The sequence below is a fragment of the Pelmatolapia mariae genome, linkage group LG3_W (assembly GCF_036321145.2).
Source record: "Pelmatolapia mariae isolate MD_Pm_ZW linkage group LG3_W, Pm_UMD_F_2, whole genome shotgun sequence".
NCBI classification, from domain to species: domain Eukaryota; kingdom Metazoa; phylum Chordata; class Actinopteri; order Cichliformes; family Cichlidae; genus Pelmatolapia; species Pelmatolapia mariae.
The window spans coordinates 68,589,975-68,616,099 of NC_086229.1; the positions used below are offsets into that span (position 1 = coordinate 68,589,975).

Below are 26,125 nucleotides of genomic sequence, written 5' to 3' on the forward strand. Positions count from 1 at the left end.
TCGGCGAAGTGTGTTCACAGTTTATTGTGAACACTTTGACATAGTGAGAGACTGTTTGCAGAAAAACACCAACTAATCATTAGCTCAGCATGCTGGGAGAAGCTGAGCGCTCGCTTGCTTTTTAAATTATTTCCATCTCGCTTTGACTGCAGCTGTAACCTGACGTATTCCTCGTCAGGTATATATATGTGTGTGTGTGTGTGTGTGTGTGTGTGTGTGTGTGTGTGTGTGTGTCAGCTGAGTAACAGGAAGAGAAGAGTCAGAGAGAACAATTTCAGCCATTTGGACTCAGCTCAGCCACTACAGAGGAAACAATGACTTCAACACAAAAGGTGAGAAAAATATCACAGTTACACTGATACTGAAACTGTGTGCACAGCTGGTTGGTTTTTTATAAACATTTTAACAGCAGCTTTATCTTTTCCATCCTGGGCTCCTCCATATATACAGAATCTACATTCACAACCAAAAAACTCAGATGTTACAAGAAAATACAAAGATCATATTTTCTCTACACACATTGAAACAACAATATCATCAGTTGAACATTTTTTTATGAGTAAAAGATTTTCTCCACTTATCAAGGTTTCTTCAATATGTATTTTTCATTACACCTCTCATTGTAGCACATCATTGTAATGTGATACTGTCACCAGAAGGTAGTGGTAACACACCAACAATGTGTTTGTTGACATGTTTGATTCCACCAATGGAGGGAGTTTCAGTTTGTTCCACGACTGCATTTCACTTACTGCCTCTGTTTGTATCTCTGTCACTGCAGGACCAACATGGAGCGAGAAGTCAGCGCTCTCAGGAGGCCGACAAACCTCACAGAAGAAAGGGAGAGAAAACATACAGCTGTGATGAGTGTGGGAAGAATTTTACCTGGACTGGACACTTAAAAAGACACCAACTCATCCACAGTGGAGTTAAACCTTACAGCTGTGATGAGTGTGGGAAGTCTTTTACCCTGGCTCAAAATTTAAAAAAACACCAACTCATCCACAGTGGAGTTAAACCTTACACCTGTGAGTTGTGTGGAAAGTCTTTTACCGAGGCTGGAAACTTAAAAAAACACCATCTCATCCACAGTGGAGTTAAACCTTAGAGCTGTGACTTGTGTGGAAAGTCTTTTACCCAGGCTGGAAGCTTAAAAAAACACCAACTCTTCCACAGTGGAGTTAAAGCGTACAACTGTCACTTGTGTGGAAAGTCTTTTACCCAGGCTGGAAGTTTAAAAAAACACCAACTCATCCACAGTGGAGTTAAACCTTACAGCTGTGACTTGTGTGGAAAGTGTTTTACCCAGGCTGGAAGCTTAAAAACACACCAACTCATCCACAGTGGATTTAAACCTTACAGCTGTGACTTGTGTGGAAAGTCTTTTACCCAGGCTGGAGACTTAAAAAGACACCAACTCTTCCACAGTGGAGTTAAACCTTACAGCTGTGACTTGTGTGGAAAGTCTTTTACCCTGGCTAAAACCTTAAAAAGACACCAACTCATCCACAGTGGAGTTAAACCTTACAGCTGTGAGTTGTGTGGAAAGTCTTTTACCCAGGCTGGAGACTTAAAAAGACACCAACTCTTCCACAGTGGATTTAAAGCGTACAACTGTCACTTGTGTGGAAAGTCTTTTACCCAGGCTGGACACTTAAAAAGACACCAACTCTTCCACAGCGGATTTAAACCTTACAGCTGTGAGTTGTGTGTAAAGTCTTTTACCCAGGCTGAAGACTTAAAAAGACACAAACTCTTCCACAGTGGAGTTAAAGCGTACAGCTGTGACTTGTGTGGAAAGTCTTTTACCCTGGCTAAAACCTTAAAAACACACCAACTCATCCACAGTGGAGTTAAACCTTACAGCTGTGACTTGTGTGGAAAGTCTTTTGCCCAGGCTGGACACTTAAAAAGACACCAACTCATCCACAGTGGATTTAAAGCGTAAAACTGTCACTTGTGTGCAAAGTCTTTTACCCATTGTAACGGCTTAAAATTACACCATATCATGCACTGTAGAGTTGAAGCACACAGCTGTGAGTTGTGTGGTAAAGCTTTTGCTCAAAATAGCAGCTTACAGAGGCATCTAGTTACCCACTCTGGAATTAAGGCGTACAGCTGCCACTTTTGTGGAAAAAGTTTAAGCGACAAACAGTACCGAAATAGTCACCTGCGGATTCACACTGGAAATGATGTTTCCTGCTGTGATCAGTGTGGGAAACTGTTTGCAACAGATGCACAGTTAAAAATACACATGTTTAGCCACACTGAGGAGAGACCTTATAAATGTGACCTGTGTGAGAAGACTTTTAAAGCTCCACATCAGCTGAAAAAACACCAACAGATCCACACCAGAAAGTAACTCTAGAAGTGCAGTTACTGTGAGGTATGTATTGATTTTTTATCTTGTAATTTTAACCTGATTGTTTGGAAAAAGTCTGATCAGTAAACTTATGGAGTTATACTGAATGAACTGTTTGGAAAAATGAAAACTCATTTTCGCCCAGTAAGCTCAGTGTTGTAATGTAAACAGTAAAATGTAATTGGACGTTGGCAGAGATGCTCTTTATTTCAGGCGACGTTCAGGATAAAAACGTTGAAGGAATTCCCTGATTTACAATGTCTTTGTTTAGAAGTGGAGCAAAGCACATGGATCCATTTCTCAACCCTGTCGTCACTGTGGTGGTGGGAAAGAGTTTCTCTTTGACCTTTGTGGAAAAACCTCCAGTCACGAACGGGACTTAAAAGCACATCAACGTAGACACACTGGAGACAAAATGAACTACTGTCAAGAATGTGGGAGAGGCTTCCACACACCAAGTACTATAAAAATACATGATCTCTTCCACAGTGTGGTCAAAAAGCACATCTGTGACTAGTGAGGGTCATCCTTCACCACTGCACGTGAGCTTAAAGAAAAAGCATAAGGGAATCCACACAGAAGAGACACCACACAAGTGCAGACACTGTGACAAAAGCTTCTCACAATCAGGTCATCATAACAAACATGAACGTACACACATGGAAGTGAACTTCAGCTGTGACCAGTGTGACAAGAGCTTCAGGAATGTCAGTTCATACTCTGAACACAAACGATCCCACACTGTAAATAAACTGTTTCACTGTTACCAATGTGCAAAAACATTCACTTCATTATCTGCTCTGTGCAAACATCAGCCTGATCATGCAGGACTGAAATCACTGGATCACAATGAATCTGAAGAGAGAGAAAGATCCTCTTCTGGTTTCAGGGTCAGACTTAAAAACCTTGAGATCAGGCTCCACAGAGTTCAGCTGGAATCTCCTGTAAAGAGTGTTAGCTGATGTCACACTTGGATCTGATGAGGTAGCTCTGATTTCTGGACCTGCAGTGAATAATCCTGAATGTTACATTTAGGAAGCTGCATGTATAGATATGCATATCAAGTTTATGTTTTTTCCTTTGAGGGATTTTAATTCTCTAAAATGTTATCCCTGTTACATTTTAGTCTTTGTTTCCTTAGGACACAGTAGTGTTTAGTAGTTGTACTTGTTACTGTATTATTAAAGTTATAGGAAAGTCTTTCTTACCAAACTAATAATGTATCAGAATTGCAGATATTTATATATATTTCAATTTCTTTCATTTGAACTTTCTCAGTGTTTCCAAAATTAACTTTTTTTTAATGCATTCATTTTATGTGTTACCTCAGTTAAATTTCAATTCTTCATTCATATTTAATCTTTTGCTGTTGTAAAATCTTCTCTTAAATCATTTTCTCCCAAAACTGCAAATAGTTTCACAGCAGTTGCTCTTAAAACCTCCAAAATGAACTAAATCTGTCCACCAGCTTTGAAAATCACCTTCTGTGACTTTATGTCCTGAAAAAATAAACTCAAGCTAAACTGGTTTTGGGCTGTACTTCCATATAATACCAGTTTGTACCAGAAGATGAAGCAGTGAGTCAGTGTGACCTTTATTTAATTGGGCAAAGAACACAGTCTTATTCACAGTGGCAGCAAAGAAATGTTAAAAGTTAAAAACAGCAGCACACATCAGGACCATTTTAAAGATCACAGGTGACTACTTTTACTTAATTCAAATTCTGTTAAACCTCTATTTTTTGCTTCTCCTTTCACTTTAGTGTATTTAGTCCTTGAAGTCCACGTGTTGTTTTTTAATGAATTTTGATCCACATGTTTGCAGCTGTTTTCTTGTTAATTTGAAGTTTGTATTATGAAATCCTGATAATGTTAGGCGTTAGTTATATTTGATGAAGTCTGTGTAGAGTTTATCTTATTAAACAGTTTGGTGTGAAAAATAAAGAAATGGTCTCAGAACAAGTAGTTTGAGCCATGATTTCAGATTCAAACTAATTTAACTGTTTTCAGTGGTACATGTGGAGGTTTATCAGAGGAGGAGACTTGGCTGTTCTCCACTCACACTGAACAAGGATCCTGCAGCTCATTAAAAACTCTAAAATGATCTTCAAGGATAATATGTTTGATCTTTCTTAAAAACGTGCTGTTGGCATGAAGTTTTCCGACAGTGTGTTTAAGAGTCATTGTGGTTAACATCTCACACATTCCAATAAAGCAGATGTTCCTGCATTGCAACAGCGGTTTGCAGTTGCGTTCTCTCCCCAGGACTCTCATGGAGCACCACTTTGAAACTTTGTAACTCTCTCTGCAAAATACAATATATAAAGACCAATGCTGGGCAGTAATTATATAGTTCTTCAAAAATGTTACTGAGTATTACAAACAACAAAGATTTTTGCAGCTGTTTACCTAAAAATGCTGCAAAGGCATTTTTTTAAACAAACATTTCAAACTATTTACAGAACAATCAGGTGTTCTGCATCAAATCTGATGCCACACAATTTATTTGTGCCTCTCCAAAAAATAATTTCTGTCCACTATGAGATAAAGGAGAACATCAAAAGCCTGATACCTGCAGGCCTGACAACAGGAGACGTATCACTCCTGTAACATTTAGCAGTCGCGTCATTGTTCTGACATGCACAACAAAACTATTGACTACACTACACACTAACTACGCAAGATTTGCGTTAAATGACGCAAATCTCTCACATCTCACAACACTGCCGTCACTCCTAAAATTTCCTCTTCTTAACAACTTCGCATGGGACCCAACCTAACCTTAACAGTAGCAAACCAAGTCTCCCCTCGCCAGTCACATCAGAAGTATTTAACTAGCAGCAGGGTGAGGCACTCGCTACGTCTGGTGTTATGGCACCCCACACTCAGTGTTGGGAACGTTACTTTTAAAATGTATTCCACTACAGAATACTGAATACATGCCCCAAAATGTATTCTGTAACGTATTCCGTTACGTTACTCAATGAGAGTAACGTATTCTGAATACTTTGGATTACTTAATATATTATCATGCTGTTTACAACTATGTGAATGTACTATTGCTGTGATTTATTACTGTTACTGAAGGTCCGCGGCTCCGAACCGTAGTAAAGGGACCTCTGGCTAATACGTCGGGTTCGTGTCGGGCTGGTAGCCGAAAACTAGCTTTACTTTGTTGTCTGGGTCAACTTTGCTTGCGGGAGACAGAGAGAGGCGTTGAAAGGCTTCTCCAGCGGAACTTATTTTTTCCGGAGGAAAACACGAACACAGTGTACAGTTGAGTCTTAATAGCTTACTTACAAATGGGCTCGTCAGGCACTCTTCTTGGCTGTGTGAAAAGGAGGATGTTTTTTCTATTTTTCAGGTTCTATTCATAACCAGTATTATCACCACTATCATCATTCATCATTATCATTTCATCAAAGCATTTATTGAATCTGTTGATGTTATATTATAATGTGTATTTTAGGGGGAGCCTAATCACATATTAATGGCATAATAATCTTTCATTGCAGGTTTAACTGCATTCATGTAATCCATAGTGTTCATTAGAGAGTTGTTAATTGGGGGGTTGAAGTTATGGGGAAGTGAGAAAGTTAAGCTAAAGTTAAGATGACTCCATATCTGTTTACAATACAACACATCACTTATAATAAAGTTTACAGCATGGAGGCCTGTGAGCCCAGCACAACTTGCTGCAGGGGAATCTGGAGGAGAAGACACACATAGTGGGGCCTGTTCATACACACACAGTTTCTCAACTTGTTTTGCTCAAAACTGCTACGTGACTTGTCCAGTGTACGTGACTGTTTACTAGACAGAGAACATCTGGAGTAGGGAGTAAAGGGTGTTAAGGGTCCGATGTACTGGAGTGTTCTTAGATTACGAGAATTGATACTTAGATTTCCAGTAAATCCAAGTGTTTTGACGCATATTATTCGTCATCAACTGTTATATATACCACTCCTTGTTGTTGTTCTGGGGAGATCAGCTTTGGAAGCGTAATGATGCTCATCTTCCCCACATATATATGTGTGTTTAATAAAATCACTATTTTTGACATCTACTGGGACCTCCAGTCGTTTGTCCTTTCCTCAAAATATGAACCATGACAGCTGCTGTGGTTATTATTATATTTACATGCTTCCAGCTCCCATTTCTGCTCGGTGACAGCTTGGACTTTTCCTTTCTCTCCCTCCCTCGCTCACAGACACATAACGGGTATGGTAGTCCATTCTCCCTGCAGCACGGACTACACTGCCCATCAGGCTACATTCTTTAGAGCTATACCTGTAGCATTCTGCCTTTTAGCTTAGCACAACAACAACAACAAAAAGGCGCTCTCTCACCCAGGAAACACGCAGAGAGAGAGCGTCACCCTGTAACCATGGCAACCGTAACGCTGCCGCCTGGAACAACAGAACAGCTATCAAACAAACCCAAACAATCCTGACCCGTGACAATATGAAACAGGGAAGTACCACCGTGTAATCCATTTATTTCAACAAAGTAACTGTATTCTGAATACCACCTTTTTAAACGGTAACTGTAACGGAATACAGTTACTCATATTTTGTATTTTAAATACGTAACGGCGGTACATGTATTCCGTTACTCCCCAACACTGCCCACACTAAACGTGGGGCAGTTGCTAAGCTAATCGGTAAGAAAGCTCTCATACACTGCAATTTGAATGGCTTAGTAGTGAAAGCACTACTTGACACGTGCTCAAGTTTGCATCATAAGTAAACATTGGAAAGACTGATACTTGCCTGACTTAGTCATGCGACCTCTGTCTGAAATCATCGAGGAAGGTCTGAGCTTCTTCCCCAAGGCTATTCGGGCCCTGAACCAGGTGTAGGACTGGACTCTCACATACATCACATCACCACACGCACTCTGGTTTTCTTTATGCACACTTTCTATAATTTATAATCTTTATAATCTCTTTCTGCTATTTGCACATTTTTTTACTGTAAATTTCTAAGTTAATCTGTACATTTTTGTAGTAACCTGTAAATTGTAAACCTGTAAATTGTAAATACTGTAAAACCACTGTCATTTAATGGTCGGGCATTGCACAGCTACAAGCATTTCACCCCATGTCATACTGTGTATGGTTGTGTATGTGTGACAAATAAAATTTGAATTTGAATTTGAATTTGAAATTGATGAGTTGAAAGATTGCGCAGTCAACGGGGAAACCACATCATTTGATGGCTGGGTACCCATCATGATCAAATTACCCGAGGGTGAAGACCCCACCCTCTCCGTCAGTACTCCGGTCCTCGACAGTACCTTGCCTTTGGACAAACCATTGATCGGTTTCAATGTCTTGGAACAGATCATTGAGGGGCAACTAGAACAGTTGATACCTACTCTTGTTACTTTGCTGTGAATGCCATCTGTCTTCCCCCTGAGAAAGGTGAGGTGGTCATAAGCTTCATCCAGACAGTAGAGCCAAACATTACACAAGGGTGCTTGAGGACAGTTGAAAGGGATGTGATTATCCCTGCTGAACAGGTCTCCTGGTTAAAGTGCCGGGTTCCATCAACCATGAATCCGCTTGATTGTTTAGTGCTGTTTGAGGCTGATGAGGGTAACCAGGCCCTAGAGCAGTTCGATGTCTTGACGGGGTTAGTTGAAATACAGAATCCTAAGCCGTACATCATCATTGCTCTGAGTAATGACACCAAACATGATATCACCTTGACAAGGAAGACGGCCCTGGGCACCTTACAGCCGGTTGAACATATTGTGGAGGTCGAGGCCTCAAACGAGTGCCCACCTGCAATAACAGTCCGCAAGATAATGGTGGAGTCAGCTGGACCTCTCCCAATGTCATGGTGTCCGCCAGTGAATCTTGATCATTTGGAGGAGGAACAAAAAGAGATTGTCCAGAGAATGTTGTTTGATGAGTGCAGGGTTTTTGCGTGGGATGGGAACGATATTGGTTGTAATCCTGATCTGAAAATGGTGATTAACCTAAAGGAGGACATACCAGTGCAGAGAGCATATACAGGTCCTTCTCAAAAAATTAGCATATTGTGATAAAGTTCATTATTTCCTGTAATGTACTGATAAACATTAGACTTTCATATATTTTAGATTCATTACACACAACTGAAGTAGTTCAAGCCTTTCATTGTTTTAATATTGTTGATTTTGGCATACATAACTCATGAAAACCCAAAATTCCTGTCTCAAAAAATTAGCATATTTCATCCGACCAATAAAAGAAAAGTGTTTTTAATACAAAAAAAAGTCAACCTTCAAATAATTATGTTCAGTTATGCACTCAATACTTGGTCGGGAATCCTTTTGCAGAAATGACTGCTTCAATGCGGCGTGGCATGGAGGCAATCAGCCTGTGGCACTGCTGAGGTGTTATGGAGGCCCAGGATGCTTCGATAGCGGCCTTAAGCTCATCCAGAGTGTTGGGTCTTGCGTCTCTCGGCTTTCTCTTCACAATAACCCACAGATTCTCTATGGGGTTCAGGTCAGGAGAGTTGGCAGGCCAATTGAGCACAGTAATACCATGGTCAGTAAACCATTTACCAGTGGTTTTGGCACTGTGAGCAGGTGCCAGGTCGTGCTGAAAAATGAAATCTTCATCTCCATAAAGCTTTTCAGCAGATGGAAGCATGAAGTGCTCCAAAATATCCTGATAGCTAGCTGCATTGACCCTGCCCTTGATAAAACACAGTGGACCAACACCAGCAGCTGACATGGCACCCCAGACCATCACAGACTGTGGGTACTTGACACTGGACTTCAGGCATTTTGGCATTTCCCTCTCCCCAGTCTTCCTCCAGACTCTGGCACCTTGATTTCCGAATGACATGCAAAAGTTGCTTTCATCCGAAAAAAGTACTTTGGACCACTGAGCAACAGTCCAGTGCTGCTTCTCTGTAGCCCAGGTCAGGCGCTTCTGCCGCTGTTTCTGGTTCAAAAGTGGCTTGACCTGGGGAATGCGGCACCTGTAGCCCATTTCCTGCACACGCCTGTACACGGTGGCTCTGGATGTTTCTACTCCAGACTCAGTCCACTTCTTCCGAAGGTCCCCCAAGGTCTGGAATCGGTTCTTCTCCACAATCTTCCTCAGGGTCCGGTCACCTCTTCTCGTTGTGCAGCGTTTTCTGCCACACTTTTCCTTCCCACAGACTTCCCACTGAGGTGCCTTGATACAGCACTCTGGGAACAGCCTATTCGTTCAGAAATTTCTTTCTGTGTCTTACCCTCTTGCTTGAGGGTGTCAATGATGGCCTTCTGGACAGCAGTCAGGTCAGCAGTCTTACCCATGATTGCGGTTTTGAGTAATGAACCAGGCTGGGAGTTTTTAAAAGCCTCAGGAATCTTTTGCAGGTGTTTAGAGTTAATTCGTTGATTCAGATGGTTAGGTTAATAGCTCGTTTAGAGAACCTTTTCATGATATGCTAATTTTTTGAGACAGGAATTTTGGGTTTTCATAAGTTATGTATGCCAAAATCATCAATATTAAAACAATGAAAGGCTTGAACTACTTCAGTTGTGTGTAATGAATCTAAAATATATGAAAGTCTAATGTTTATCAGTACATTACAGGAAATAATGAACTTTATCACAATATGCTAATTTTTTGAGAAGGACCTGTACTTCCATACCTAAGCTGCTGCTACGGGAGGTTAAAGAGTACGTGCAAGACCTCCTGATGAAAGGATGAATACCATACCATACCATACCATACCACCTTTATTTATAAAGCACTTTAACATAAAACCAGAGTTTACAAAGTGTTGTACATGCAAATAGCATAAGTAAAGTAAAGTAAATTAAAAATAAGATAAAATAAAATAAATAACTAAAATAAATGAAAACATTTTAAAACAAATTGAGTCAGACCCTTTAATCAGTGCCAAAGGCTTCAGCGAATAAATATGTTTTAAGAAGACTTTTAAACTCAGAAAGAGAAGAGACCTGTCTAATGTGCAAGGGCAGCTCATTCCACAACTTTGGAGCATCTACAGCAAAAGCACGATCACCTTTAAATTTACACTTAGGTTTCGGTACCTTAAGGAGCTGCTGATTGGCGGACCTAAGAGAACGGGCAGGTGTATATGGTTGTAGTAGCTCCGAGAGGTCTCTTATTTGTTTTTAAATCTCTTAATGAGATTTAAAAACAAATAAGTAGTGGCTTCAGAATCGCCACCAAAAACCATCACTTGTGTTTTCTGCGTATTAAAATGTAAAAAGTTCAAAGCCATCCAGGCACTTATTTCATCAAGGCATCTGAGCAGAGGGTCTACTGAGAAGCCATTTATTTTTTTAAGTGGGAAATAAATCTGGGAGTCATCAGCATAACAGTGGAAAGAAATCCCAAGGGGCGGTAGGTGAGGTAAGTGACGGAAGTGACGGACAAGGTAAGTGACTCATGTTGTAACTGACGTCAGACGCCGGAGTTTTTGGCGAAAAATTAAAGCGAATGGTAATTTAGATTTGAACAAATTCCTTTAAGCTTCAGTTTTACCAAATACACTTATCAATTGTCTTATAACTAACAACATTTGTCTAAATCATCTCCAACACCCTGGAGAACAACGTGGAGAGTTTAGAGGCTCTCCAAGATTACATTGATCAGTGCTTCCAGGATCTCGTGATGAAGAAGGTCCAGAGTGCAGCTTCCCCGGCCAAATCTGAGACGACGTCGTAGAAAAGAGTTCGCCCGGCAGATTCCCCCGGCACAACATCACCAGCCAGCAAAGATATTGTCGACATACTGGAGTCAATCGACCAACGATTGTCCAGTTTCGATACAAGGCTGTCCTTGGTGGAGATTCTTCACCGGGAATTTAAATCCTTGCGAGAATCCCTGGAGTTCAGCCAGCAGCAGGTGGAAACGCTCGCTGCTGAAATTGCCAGGCTAAGGGAGTCGGTGAAATGTCTCACAGACAATTTTACTCAGCTAAATAGAGAAAATAAAAAAATAAAAGAAACAGCTATTGATCTACAAGCACGTAGCATGCGTGATAATCTGGTATTTTCTGGTATTCCAGAAGCCGCTGGAGAGGATGCGGAGACCACGGTAAAAAGCTTCATCAAAACCCATCTGTTTACTTTACCGGTATCAAATCGCATCTTAAGTGCGATATGATAGCAGAATTAACACCGCCACTCTCCGTCAATGGTTTGATTGGAATGTTTCCGGGGTTTTTTTTCCTTCTGTTTTTTTTTCTCTCTTTTTCCCCCTCGTTTTAATGTTTCTTTCTTTCTTTCTTTCACTGCTTCGGTCACCTGCTTCCACACTCATCCACAAACAACATCCTTTATTTCAACACAAATGCACCGCACAATCACGCACAGTCATGCGCTCAACGACAGCACATTTACATCAGTCAGACAGCGCACACAGACCTACAGGATACACACACTTAAGCCAAGCCTACTCATATTAGTAAATATGCACACACATAGTCAGACTCAGGGAGCATCTCGCCACACATTTTCCTCTCTCTCCTTCTCTTTATTTATGAACAAGTGATGTATTCTCTCCACCTGTCTAAGCGACACACACAGCAAACACCCCTGGTTATACACAGACATCTATGGGTGCACTAAGGTTCGTTACATGGAATATAAATGGAGCTGGCTCCAGAGAAAAGAGGTTAAAAATATTTAACCAACTCAAAAAACTACAGGCAGATGTTGTCCTTTTACAAGAGACCCACAGACCTCTTAGAGGTTTAAATGAACTTAAAACACCTGAGTTTCCTAATGTGTTCTCAGCTTGTTATAATTCTAGACGAAGGGGAGTAGCAATTTTAATACATAAAAATATTAATTTCACAGTACTCGATACAGTTATAGATCCAGAGGGCAGATTCTTAATTATTAAACTATCTATACTTGATAAAAAGCTATGTATTGTAAGTGTATATGGTCCAAATGTTGATGATCACTCATTCTTTCACAGTTTTTTCAGTGCACTCTCTGAACACTTAGATGGCACTCTTGTTCTTGGAGGCGACCTCAACCTTGGACTAAATGAAGAAATGGATAGGCTGAATACAGCAGGAACTCAGCGTAATTGGCAGTCCATAAATATAATCAAACAGTATATGAGCGACTTTGGTCTTTGCGATGCATGGTGCTCCCTTCACCCCACCAGTAAGGAATATACTTTTTTCTCACATGTCCATCACTCCTACTCTCGTCTGGATTAGTTTTTGGTCAACAGCTCACTGCTGAGTGACATTTCAGACACTGAGATTCACCCTATAGCTGTCAGCGATCATGCTCCTGTATCTTTAACACTAATGCACAAGAATAATACTACGCCAAGTAAAAACTGGAGATTTAATACATCACTGCTTAAAGATGAAGACTTTATTAAATATTTAAAAAAAGAGTGGACTTCATATTTAGACTATAATGACACTCCCGGAACATCAGCTTCTGTTCTATGGGAAGCAGGGAAAGCTGTGATGAGAGGTAAAATAATTTCTTTCTCATCACATAAAAAGAAAGAAGAAAACAAAAATATTCAGGAATTAGAAAAAACCATCAAATCACTAGAAGAAGCCTACGCGTCCCCCCAAGATCAGGAAACATTGAACAAAATATGCAAAACAAAACTAGAATTAAATGAGATAATTGATAGAAAAAAAAAATTCTTAGTACAAAGACTACGCTTACAAAATTATGAACATGGTAATAAATCAGGTCAATTTCTAGCAAACCAGCTAAAAATAAATAAAGAAAAAACAACTATATGTGCTGTTCAAGATTCATCTGGGAACACAATATATGACCCGAAACAAATAAACAACATTTTCAGGGATTTCTATAAAATGTTGTATTCACCACAAATAAACCCATCTAAAAAGGAATTTGATCAATTTTTGGACAACATAACTCTTCCAAAATTATTAGACTCTCAAGCAATGGCACTGGATTCGCCACTGACATCAGGTGAACTCCAGGAAGCCCTGATAAGTATGCCCAATAATAAGGCTCCAGGTCCAGACGGCTTTCCTGCAGAATTCTACAAAGAATTCTGGACGATTCTAGCACCAGTTTTTTTACAGAACGTTGTTGGAAATCAAAGAAAAGGGCAGACTCCCATCAAACATTAATCTCCTACTAAAACCAGGCAAAGACCCTGTATATCCCTCAAGCTATCGTCCAATATCCCTTAGGAATGTAGACCTTAAAATAATCTGCAAAGCTCTCTCAAAAATAACCTCCCTCTTAATTCATCCTGACCAAACTGGTTTCATAAAAGGTAGGCACTCATCAACAAATACACGTAGATTACTTAATTTAATAGACTACTCATACAGTAAACACCTTGAAACTACAATATTTTCTTTAGATGCAGAAAAAGCATTTGACAGAGTTAACTGAAAATTTCTATTTGCAACTTTACACAAATTTTGTTTTGGATCCTCTTTCATTAACTGGTTTTAAATATAATATAAAATCCCCAACAGCTTGTGTCAGAATAAATGACCAGACATCCTCCAGCTTCTGTCTCCTGAGGGGCACCAGGCAGGGATGTCCCCTTCACTGTTTGCAATTTTTATTGAACCACTAGCAGCAGCAATTAGACAGAATTCACTAATTAAGGGCATAAAATGCAAGAACGTGGAACATAAAATCAGCCTATATGCGGATGATGTGTTACTCTTTCTCCGAAATTCACAAACCAATATCTCTGGGGTGACTGAATTGATAAACTCTTTTGCAAGAATATCACTCAGTCACTCAATTAACTGGTCAAAATCTAAAGTCCTTCCAATTAATTGCTCCTTCCATAATTCCTCTTTTACACCACTGCAATCGGGTAATATAAAATATTTTAGGTATTAATGTTTCTCCCAAGCTTGAAGATCTAACTAAATTAAACCATATCCCGCTTTTAAAGAAAGTAGAAGGTGATCTGGCTAGGTGGAAATGTCTACCCATATCACTTACGGTAGGTGTCTGCAACCTTTAACACCCAAAGAGCCACTTGGACCCGGTTTCCACGCAAAAGAAAACACTGGGAGCCGCAAATACTTTTTGCAACCTAAAATGAAGATAACACTGTATATATTGTTTTTTGTGCTTTGTGCGGACAACTAAAGTAAGTAAGTAAGTAAGTAAAGTTTATTCCATCAGACTTGATGGAACCTTATTTTTTGAAGTTGGCAGCGGATTATATTGCAGAACCACTTTCAATTCTATTTAATTTTTCAATTAAAACCAAAGAAATTCCATCGGTTTGGAAATCAGCTTTTGTCTTGCCTTTATTGAAAGGAGGTGATCCATCGGTGTTGACTAACTATAGGCCACTATCAAATTTGTGTGTTTTATCCAAAATCATGGAATCTCTAGTTTGTGACCAGTTGAAGGAGTTTTTGTACTCTAATGATATTGTCTCTAAATTTCAGTCAGGCTTCAGGAAAGAACACAGTACTAACACTGCCACTATGAAAGTGATAAATTATATTATTATGGCACTTGATAAGAAATTGTACTGTGCGTCACTCTTTATTGACCTCTCAAAAGCTTTTGACACTGTTGATCATGCAGTCCTAAAAAACAGACTGCTCAGCCTTGGATTGTCAGAACATGCAATAGCGTGGTTCTCAAATTATTTGAATAATACAACCCAGTGCATTAAACTTGAAGGTCTTTGTTCTAAATTTGTTGCTGTCCACAAGGGGGTGCCACAGGGCTCAGTTTTGGGTCCCCTTTTGTTTCTTTTATATATCAATGACTTGGGTCAAAATGTCTCAGACACAAATTTGCATTTTTATGCTGACGATACAGTTATTTACTGCTATGGATCATCTCTTACTCAGGCCATTGAAACCTTACAGAAAGCCTTTGTTGCTTTCCAGCATTCACTTATCCAGCTAAAATTAGTTCTCAATGCTGACAAGACTAAGCTAATGTTGTTTTCTAAGTCAAAGAAGGTCCCAGAGCCTATTCCAGTGGTGTCCACCCTTGAAGGAAATGTCATAGAGATAGTTCATGAATATAAATACCTTGGTGTCTGGATAGATGACTCCTTTACCTTTAAACCACATATAGAGAGACTTGTAAAGAAACTGAGGCTGAAACTTAGTTTTTTTTTCCCGTAATAAACAGTGTTTTTCTTTTGCAGCAAAAAAACGTCTTGTCACTGCAACCTTTTTATCTGTGTTAGATTATGGTGACATTCTGTATATGAACGCTTCTTCTTCATGTCTTCTAATGTTGGATACGATGTATCATGCTTCCTTGAGGTTTATCACCAATTGTAGATATCTGACCCATCATTGTGACTTGTACTTAAGAGTAAATTGGCCTTCTTTGGCCATTAGAAGACAGGGGCATTGGTACACTTTTATTTACAAAGCTATGCTTGGATTGTTGCCTCCTTATATTTGTACTTTGGTCACAAGGACAAATAGTGGTTCTTACTCCTTGCGTTCAAATGATCAGCTGCTGCTGTCTGTTCCCCTTGTCCGCACAGAGTTGGGTAAGAAAGCTTTTGTCCACTCTGCGCCCTTTTCATGGAACTTGTTACAGAAAGACTGGAAACTGACTGAATTGTTGTCTTTAAATGTTTTTAAAACTAAACTCAAAGGCCTACACACTGCCTCAATAATGTGTAATTGTTTTGTGTAATTTTTAATCTTGTTTGTTTGTATGTATTTGTTTGGAAATGTGCTGCCTCTTGGCCAGGACTCCCTTGGAAAAGAGGTTTTTAATCTCAATGGGACATTCCTGGTTAAATAAAGGTTAAATAAAAATAAAAATATTAAGCGCTTTTCACAGACAGGCAGTCACAAAGCGCTGTACACAAATATTAAAATAAACAATACAATCAATAGACATTATACACAATGTAAAAGATCAAATGTAAATAATGTAAAGAATATAAAATATGTAGATCAACAAGAGGCTTGTTTGAACAGAAAGGTTTTTAACTGCTTTTTAAAAGAATCTACAGAGCAACTAAGGTGTGTTGCTTATGTAATCCATGAAGTGCTACAGAGAAAATTACATTGTATTTATGCAATTAACACATTTTGAACTCTTAAAGAAATATAACAAAAGGAAAGACACCCAACTGAACTAAAATGATCCATGTAGCAAACAAAAACTGTTGTGAGCCGCCACCCTTATATCGCCTTTGGACTTTTGGAGCCTTGACCTGACTCTTAAAAAGTAATTGGAAAAAAAAGCACTATGCTGCTAAAAAAAAAATAGATATTTGCAAAATTCTGCCTAAATATCTATTTTACCTTGTTAATGTGTGTGGCGGGGCGTGGTCTGCAGTGCCGCTTCAGGGGAGTCGGACACACCTGAGCGGCACCCGCAATCGCGCCTCGCCGCCTTAAAGTCTGTGCTCTCTCTGCTGTTGTGTTGTCGGGCTGTGAGCTGAAAAGCTACAGCCGGCTTTATGCGTACTGCAACCATGTGTGAAAATTGGTCAATAAAGAGATGCTGAAAAGCATGTCCATGCAAACATCGTCGGGTCTGCCGTGATATGTTTACAATGAGACTTCTGGTCCCAAACCTCTGTGCACAGCATCTGCAAATCGGGGCTTTCATCTTTACGCAGGACTGTAAGCTGTCATCTGTGAGGCGGGAGCGGTGTTTGTTTTTAACATACTTCACGGTTGAGAACAGCTGCCGACATAATGTGGATCCGAAGATCCATAATTGGCCTATCTGAGGTTGAAAGTCTCGATAACTGCACGGCATTTTGGCGGGTATACCGGCTTCCGCGAGTATGACGCTTATTTTGAGCGATGAAAAAAATAATGAGACATAATTTTATTTTTATATTTCAAAATCACAATATTCTTCCAATTTAGAACTACAAGTTAAAAAAAAGAACTAAACACAAATAAAATGCACTTCAGCTAAATACTTCTTCTATTTTCCCACACCACCCGGAGCTGCAAAATAAGGACTAAAGAGCCACATGCGGCTCCGGAGCCGCGGGTTGCCGACCCCTGACTTATGGGAAGGGTTGCCGCTATAAAAACGATGGTCTTACCAAAAATAAATTATTTATTCTCAATGATCCCAACTAAACCGCCACAAGATTGGTTCAGATCTCTAGATTCAAGTATGTCCAAATTCCTTTGGAAAAATAAGCCCCCACGTATAAGCTTAAAAACACTACAAAAGACCAAGGATGAAGGAGGATTAGAACTACCTCACTTTCAGCACTACGTCTTAGCCAACAGGCTTCAGTTTATCTCAGGATGTGTCATGTTTCAGCTGTGTGCAGGCAGGAGAAGGACCCAAACACAAAACTCACTGAGACAAAAGTGAACTCAAAACACTGCTTTATTGCAGGCTAGCACGAAAAATATAACAAAACTAAACTGGGACATGGATAACTAACACACAGGGAAACACAGCCATGAGGGAGACTACGACACTGTCAAAGAGAAACACAGGGCTTAAATACACAGAGGGATAACGAGGGAATGAGACACAGAAGGAGAGCACAGCTGGGAGTAATCAGGCTGGACGAGACAAGGGAAGTAAAACTAGAAACACTGACATGAGACACAGACTTTCAAAGTAAAACAGGAAACACACTGACTGAACTCCAGACATGTAAACTTAACAGCAACTGGGGAGACAGAACATAGGAACCTGAAACATGGTACAAAAAGGTCACAGTAGACACAACATGGAACACAGAGAAGCCATATTACAAAGCCAAAGAACTAAACCTATGATAATCATAACTGAAACCTAGGGAAACAAGAACCAGTACAACAAAGGACTCAAAACATAAACCATAATATAAAAACACAAGATCTCTTCAAAATAAAATAGGAAACATAATGAGACACAGACAAGACAACCAGAACTTGACAACGTAAGACACAGACATGAAACACATGAAGAGCAGGGGAGACTTATCAGGGGTTGGAAGACACAAGGGGAATCTAATAACAAAGAACTAGAAAAACTCATGAGCTTAATCATATAAACATCCAAATAAACTAAACTCAAAACACTGGGTCATAAGACCCAGGATTGTGACAGAGCCCCCCCTTCAAGGGCGGATTCCAGATGCCCCAAGCCGGGAAAACCAAACCAAAAAAAACCCACCCAGGGCGGGTGGCGGGGGTCCAGATCGGAGGGCCAAAACTAGGTCGAAAACAAAATGTCCAATAAAGGCACAGGGGACAGTCCAAAAACTCAGGTGGGGAGGCCGACAAGGAGGCCAACGGCTCAGTAGTTCATGACTGAACAGTTCTGGAGGCCGACCGCGGAGCCAGCGGTGGCGACGAAGCAGTTCTGGAGGCTGACCGCGGAGCCAGCGGTGGCAATGAAGCAGGTCCAGGGGCCGGCCGCACCGGCGAAGAAGTCCAGTCAGCGGCCTGGAAGGTGGCCGCTGATGCCAAACCAGGCGTGGACGATGTTTAGCAGGCTGAGCCGGACGTGGACGAGGCGGTGGCTTGGCGACCGCAGGACCAGGCGAGGCAGGACCAGGCGAGGCAGGACCAGGCGAGGCAGGACCAGGCGCGGGAGTCGCAGGTGGTGAAGCGGAAGGTGGCGCTGCAGGCGACGGCACGGGAGTCGCAGGTGGTGGAGCAGTTGACGGCTGAATGGACTCAGAGCCATCAGCAGACACGGAGAGGTAGTGTATGGGTGCTCCGGGACCTCCAGCTGACGTGGCATGAGGCTGGACGGGCTCCTCGGGCCCTCTAGCTGACGTGGCATGAGGCTGGACGGGCTCCTCGGGCCCTCCAGCTGACGAGGCATGAGGCTGGAGGGGCTCTCCTGGGCCTCCAGCAGGAACAGGCGGCGGCGTGGGAGCTGCCGAGTGCTAAGCAGACAGTTCAGCGGTTGGTTGTGCAGATGATTGGGCTAATGAAAGGGGTATGGGTGACAAAACTGAAGCCTGACCTGGAGACAAAACTGAAGCCTGACCTGGAGACAAAACTGATGACGGAACACATGACTGAGCTAATAACTGAGCGCTGGAAAAAATGAGAGGTTGTAGTGATTGTGGTAGTGGTTGCTGACCTAACTCTGAGCCTACAGAACACAAGGACAGGGGCTGTGAATAATCAACCCTTAAATTAAAACTTCAAGCACTTAGGAATGTTTGGTTCTCTGGGATTAGGTAACCACCATAGCTTATGGCTCCTTCCTAATAACTACATACGGGGTAGAGAAGAGAGAAATATGGGAACTGGACGACCGGTGAGCCTTGGAATGAAGGTGAGCATGATTGTGGGGGGCCACAAGGCAGCCGAAGTATCTACCATGTTTGCAGTGGGCCATGCCTGGTATGTTGCATGGCCTAGAGATGAATAGGCTAGCATTTGGCCTGGACGCCTGCTCTGCTGCCTGCTCATCACAACACTCATATCGAGGTTCTACTTCTGACTGAGGCAAGTTAAGGGCTGCCGAACTGTCACTCCCCTCGTGGTCATACTGGTGAGTCTCAACTTCATCCCCAGTCTCAGGTGCCATGGGACCCTCTTTCCCTAGTCAATCCTCCCCGTGGGCCCCAGCCATCTCTGACAGGTTCTCAGCAATGTCCTCGGCATCTGTTACAGGTGTCCTTTGTCCTGGCTCTTCAAGATCCCCCGGGCGCAGAACAGATCCTCCTTCAAACCGAGTCTGCGTCTACCTCGCTGGTTCTATTCTGTCCTGGCTGACAGCCTGTTTCTCAGAAGGGACGGGTGTTCTGGACTCAACCTGGATCGGTGGTACCCTCAGTCAATAGCCACTGCCTGTGTCATCATCTGAATCAGAGATCTCAGCATTTTCTATCCGTCCTTCCCTGTCTCTACCCCTCACTCGATCATTGGTCTGTTTGTGTGTCGATCTTAAGGTTAGTTTAGTTGGTTGTGGTGGGAACTCTACTGGCAAATCATTGACCAACAGGAGCAAGTTTCGGTGCAGGGTCTGAGTTCTTCCCTGGCCATTACCCTCTGGATGGACGACATACACTGGGTTGTCCCAAACCTGTTCCTTGACCACTTATATCCTGTTCTCCCAGTAGGAGCGTAATTTGCCGGGTCCACCACGCTCGCCTAAATTCCTCACCAACACTCTGTCCCCTGATTTTAGTACCACTCCCCTCACCTTCTGATCATAGTACGACTTCCCCTTAGCACTAGCCGAGAGGCTATTTTTGGTGGCAATCTGATAGGCCTCTGTCATTGTCTTACGCCACTTTTCAGCATACCCCCTGTGCGACACTGGTTCAGTTTCCTCAACCAGGCCGAACAAAAGATCCACCGGAAGGCAGGGGTGACAGCCAAAAGCAAGAAATGTGGGGAATAACCAGTGGACTCATGACGAGTACAGTTATATGCGTGTACAACCTGCGGGAGATGATCTTTCCATGTTTCCTTTTCTTTGTCTGTCAGGGTACGCAACATCTGCAGCAAGGTGCGGTTGAATCGTTCTGCGGGATTACTCTGGGGGTGGTAGGGGGATGTCCGAGAATGACCAACCCCTGAGAGCTGCCCAGGAGTTCGGAAGAGCTCATTTTCAAACTCTCGCCCCTGATCGTGATGGAGCTTGTTGGGGAACCTGAAGCGAGGTATAAAATCATTGTAGATCCGCTCTGCTGCAGTCCAGCCGGATTTGTTCTTGGTCGGGTAGGCCTGAGCGAACCGTGTAAAGTGGTCGACCACCACCAAAATATATGCATACCCGCCTTTGCTTTTCTCGAGATGTAGGTAGTCTATACAGACAAGTTCAAGTGGTGAGTTGGACTTCAGGTTGCCCATGGGTGCACGCACATGAACTGTGGGTTTCTTTTGTTTAATGCAACAGCATTTCTTAGTGACGTAGTCCTCTATGCACCTCTTCATGTGAGGCCAATAGAACCTCTCTCGTGCAAGATGAAGGACCCTCTCAGTACCGACATGACCCATCTGGTCATGAAGATGTTTTAGTACCATAGGCTGGTACAGGAGAGGTAGGACTAGTTGTTTCCGTTCGGTTGTTCGTCTGTACAAGATTCCATTTTCGAGGTGTAATCGGTCCCACTCGCGGAGGAGTTTACAAGCAGATCCTTCTAACGACCTCCTGGTACTCTCACTGAGTCTGACATTAGACTCTTTAAGTCTGATGACCTCTTTCATCGTGGGGTCATCCCTTTGTGCCTGCATCAGATCATCAGGTTTGACTTCCTGGAGAGCCGCGCCTGGCTGCAGCTTGACGTCCTGAGAGGAAGACAAAAGGACAGTCACCCACGCAACGTCTTTCTGCTGGGCTACTCTTGCTCCCTCCCATGCCGCTCTTACCACCTCCTGTGACAACTCTTCGGTACACACTGACGCGAGGTTGTTCACATCCAGAGGAACGCGGGACAGCGTGTCGGCATCTATGTTTGTTTTTCCTGGCCTGTATTTGATGCTAAATAGGAAATCCGACAATTCCCCAACCCATTGATGACCGACTGCGTTCAGCTTAGCTGTGCTCATGATATACGTAAGTAGGTTATTGTCTGTGTAAATGGTGAAGTGTGGTGCGTAGAACAGATAATCTCTGAACTTTTCGCACACTGCCCATTTAAGAGCCAGCAACTCCAACTTGCCACTGTGCAGGTGGTAGTTCCGTTCAGCAGGCGACAGGGTTCGTGACCCATAGCCAATGACGGGCAACTTCCCGCCCTGCTGTTGGTAGAGTACAGCACCCAGTCCCTGCTCGGCTGCATCAGTGTGCAAAACAAAGGGTTGGTCAAAGTCTGGATATGCTAGCACTGGAGGATGGACTAGCATGTCAACCAGTTGTTCCTGTACCCTCTGATGCTCAGGAGTCCAGTCTATGGGCGCCCTCGATGGCATTTGGGGCCCTTTGGTTTTACTCTGACTGCCAAGAGTGGGCCAAGACAGCCTCCAGATCCTTTGGGTCAATCCTGATGCCCTCAGCGCTAACTAAGCGCCCCACATAACGAACTTCTGCTTTAAAAAGCTCACACTTCTCAGGCTGCAGCTTCACACCATGGACCTGTAAGACCTGAAGCATTTTGCGGACCACCTCGAAATGGGCTTCAAAAGACTGTGAGTAACAGAGGATGTCGTCAAGGTATGGTACGCAACAGTCATCCCTCAGCAAACCTAAGATCTCTTCCATACTTCTCTGGAAGGCGGCGGGTGCGTTAGTGAGCCCGAACGGGATTCTCACCCATTCGTATAGGCCCCAGGGTGTGGTGAAGGCGGTGAGATGGCGGGAGCCTTCATCCACAAACCCCTGGTGGTAAGCCTTGCCTTGATCAAGGATGCTGAACCAGGAGTATCCCCCTAAGGTGTCAAGCAGGTCACGTATCCGAGGTAGTGGGTGTCGGTCTGGAACTGTTTTCTGGTTCAATAGACGGTAGTCTATGCAAAGACGGAGTGAACCGTCTTTCTTCTGTACACACACGATGGGAGAAGCATAAGAGGACTTGGATCTCACTATCCATCCCTTCACCAGGAGGTCTTGCACGTACTCTTTAACCTCCGGTAGCAGCAGCTTAGGTATGGAAGTATATGCTCTCTGCACTGGTATGTCATCCTTTAGGTTTATCACCATTTTCAGATTGGGATTACAACCAATATCATTCCCATCCCTCACAAAGGCCCTGCACTCATCAAACAACATTCTCTCAACAATCTCTTTTTGTTCCTCCAAATGATCAAGGTTCACTGGCGAATGCCATGACGTTGGGAGAGGTTCAGCTGGCTCCACCGTCACCTCGCGAACTGTTACGGTAGGTGGGGACTCGTTTCGGGCCTCGGCCTCCACAATACATTCAACCGGCTGTAAGGTGCCCAGGGCCGTCTTCCTCATCAAGGTGATATCATGTTTGGTGTCGTTTCTCAGAGCAATGGCGACGTACGGCTTAGCTGGATTCTGTATTTCAACTAACCCCGTCCAGACATCCAACTGCTCTAGGGCCTGGTTACCCTCATCAGCCTCAAACAGCATCAAACAATCAGACGGATTCATGGTTGATGGAACCCGGCACTTTACCCAGGTGACCTGTCCAGCAGGGATAATCACATCCCTTTCACCTGTTCTCAAGCGCCCTTGTGTCAAATTTGGCTCTACTGTCTGGATAAAGCTTACGACCACCTCAGGGGGAAGACAGATGGCATTACACAGCAAGGTAACAAGAGTAGGTATCAACCGCTCTGGTTGCCCCTCAATGATCTGTTCCAAGACATTGAAACCAATCAATGGTTTGTCCATAGGCAAGGTACTGACGAGGATCGGAATACTGATGGAGAGGCTGGGGTCTTCACCCCCCAGTAAGTTGATCATGATGGGTACCCAGCCATCAAATGGTATGGTCTCCCCATTGACTGCACACGCTTTCAACTCATCGATTTCCTCGATGATCTCTGACAAAGGTCGCATGACTAAGTCAGGCAAGTATCTGTCTTTCCAATCTCGACTTATGATGCCAACTTGAGCACCTGTGTCAAGTAGTGCTTTCACTGCTAAGCCATTCAAATTACACTGTATGAGAGCTTTCTTACCGATTAGCTTAGCAACTGCCCCACGTATTATGTGGGTTGCCATAATACCAGAAGTAGCGAGTGCCTCACCCTGCTGCCAGTCAACTACTTCTGATGTGACTGGTGAGGGGGGACTGGGTTTGCTACTGTTAAGGCTAGGTTGGGTCCTCACCTCCCTTAAGGGCTCACTGTGGGGCTCTCTTTTGGACTCGGTCACTGGGCGCCCCTCTGCAGAGACCGATTCACGTTTCCCTGGTTCTTAGATTTTTTTAAGCAGCCAACCGCCCTGTGACCCTCTTCCCCACAGATGAAGCAATGGCAACAATCTGGACGGTTCTGTTCAACACAGTTTGGACACCCAAAGGTTTTGTCTTTTCTGTTTCTTGACTTGTTTTGTGAGTATGGGTTCGCTAGGTCTGAGGGTCGTGCTAAAGTCTGTTGTATCATCGCCTCCACCAGCCCAGCAAGATCATTAACTTTAGCTGTGAGTTCTTTAATCGGGTCAGTCTTGGTCGTGTCAATTGGTCGGTCTTGCTTTCTACATTCCTGGAGGGTGTTGAGCTCAGACTGAGCACTATGTGCGCTAGTTGTGTTCTGTCGACGGGACGAGCCTATTCTCTTTTGCCTCTCACTTTCCTCGCTAGTGATTCTCATTGCGTGGCACAAAATTGTTTCATCACTCACCTCTCCGCTTGACAACAGAGGTTTTAATTCTCACCTAATGTCACTGTGCTTATACCCAAGCCCCTGGTAGACCGAGTGCAAGAAAACATCCTGAACAGTAGCTGCACTGTACTTTATGCCTGCATCAGACAGTTTGGATGTGAAGAGGACCCGCTGCTTCAACCCTATCACCTGGTAGAGAAACTGCTGTGGTGTCTCACTCTCGTCTTGTCTGGCACACATTAATTCCTGAAAGAGTTCTGTACTATTTTTCTCCCTCAGGTGGGCCTGGAGGAACCCCTTCAGTTCAAGTACAGTCAAATCGTCTTTATTGATTAGCATATCTTTAAAAGTTCCAGGCTTTATTATCCTGAGCACTCCACGAACTATGTCTGCGTCAGGGAAGCCTTCTCTAATCCCCTCATCCATCTGTTTGCAAATGTTGTTGTAGCTAATGTCGGATGAATGGTCACCAACTTGACCCCCTTGTACTCTAAATTCTGTTCTCTGGAGATAAGAGAGGTCTCTCAGAGAGATCATCCCCTCACGAGTGGGCTGGGCCCTTGGCTGCCCGGGTGGATTGGGTTGAAGTGGGTCGCTCTGTGTTAGGTTAGCTTGAACTAGCAAACCCGTTGAATGTCGAGGTGACTGTTCAGCGGGGACCATTACACTTTGTCTCAGTCTTTTACCAAGCGCCTCATAGCTTTTTAACATCTCCTGCAGCTCAGCGTTAGTGATATCAGGGATAGAGCTGCCTAGGCCAGTCGGACCAGTTGTACCTGCAACTGGCAGCCGGTTAACCATGTTAGCTATCGTGGTCACCGGAACAGGCTGTGTAGGACTGTCACCCATGCCACTTGAGGGGCGAGCTGGTTGCACAGTTTGTGTAAATGTCTGTGTAACAGGTGAATCTACGTCCTCACTATCATCGCATACCTCTCGATTTTCAATCACATCATCAATGAAGTCCTTTAACATTAGCAAGTCCACCATCCCACCATCTTCTGCCTCAAGCAATGGCTTACTGTACATGAAAGAACTGATGTGGTCAAAACAGCCCTCCTGGTCTGTCACGTCGAGCTCTGGCTGACCCGGGTCGGCTGGACCCACCTTCTTAGCGACCTTGTAGAGTTCTCCCGCCGACAGAGTGAGTAGGCTTCTCCTAATGTCCCACACTAGGCTCTTCCTCCCGCCCTCGGCCATGGCTGCAACTCCTTGCTGTCCCTCTCAATGGGCCACTCAGCACGACGATGGATCAGTCTCGGCTCCAACTCTCAGCTCGCTCAGCCTGCATCAGCTCGCGCCCTGGTCCCAGATGTCATTTATGGATCAGCCCCAACCGCCAGGTGGCGCCGATCCCGGACGAGCCCCCAAGATTTGTTACTTTTTCAATTCAATTCAATTTTATTTATATAGCGCCAAATCACAACAAATGTCGCCTCAAGGCGCTTTATATTGTACAATAGATCGCACAATAATAAATACAGAGAAAAACCCAACAATCATATGACCCCCTATGAGCAAGCACTTTGGCAACAGTGGGAAGGAAAAACTCCCTTTTAACAGGAAGAAACCTCCGGTAGAACCAGGCTCAGGGAGGGGCGGCCATCTGCTGCGACCGGTTGGGGTGAAAGAAGGAAAACAGG

The 26,125-nt window shown here is 43.2% G+C and overlaps 1 pseudogene; it reads left to right on the forward strand.

The window, feature by feature from the left end:
* Positions 1–272: 272 nt before the first annotated feature.
* LOC134623894 (zinc finger protein 431-like) lies at positions 273–1,910 on the forward strand (annotated as a pseudogene).
* The last annotated feature ends 24,215 nt before the right edge of the window (positions 1,911–26,125 follow it).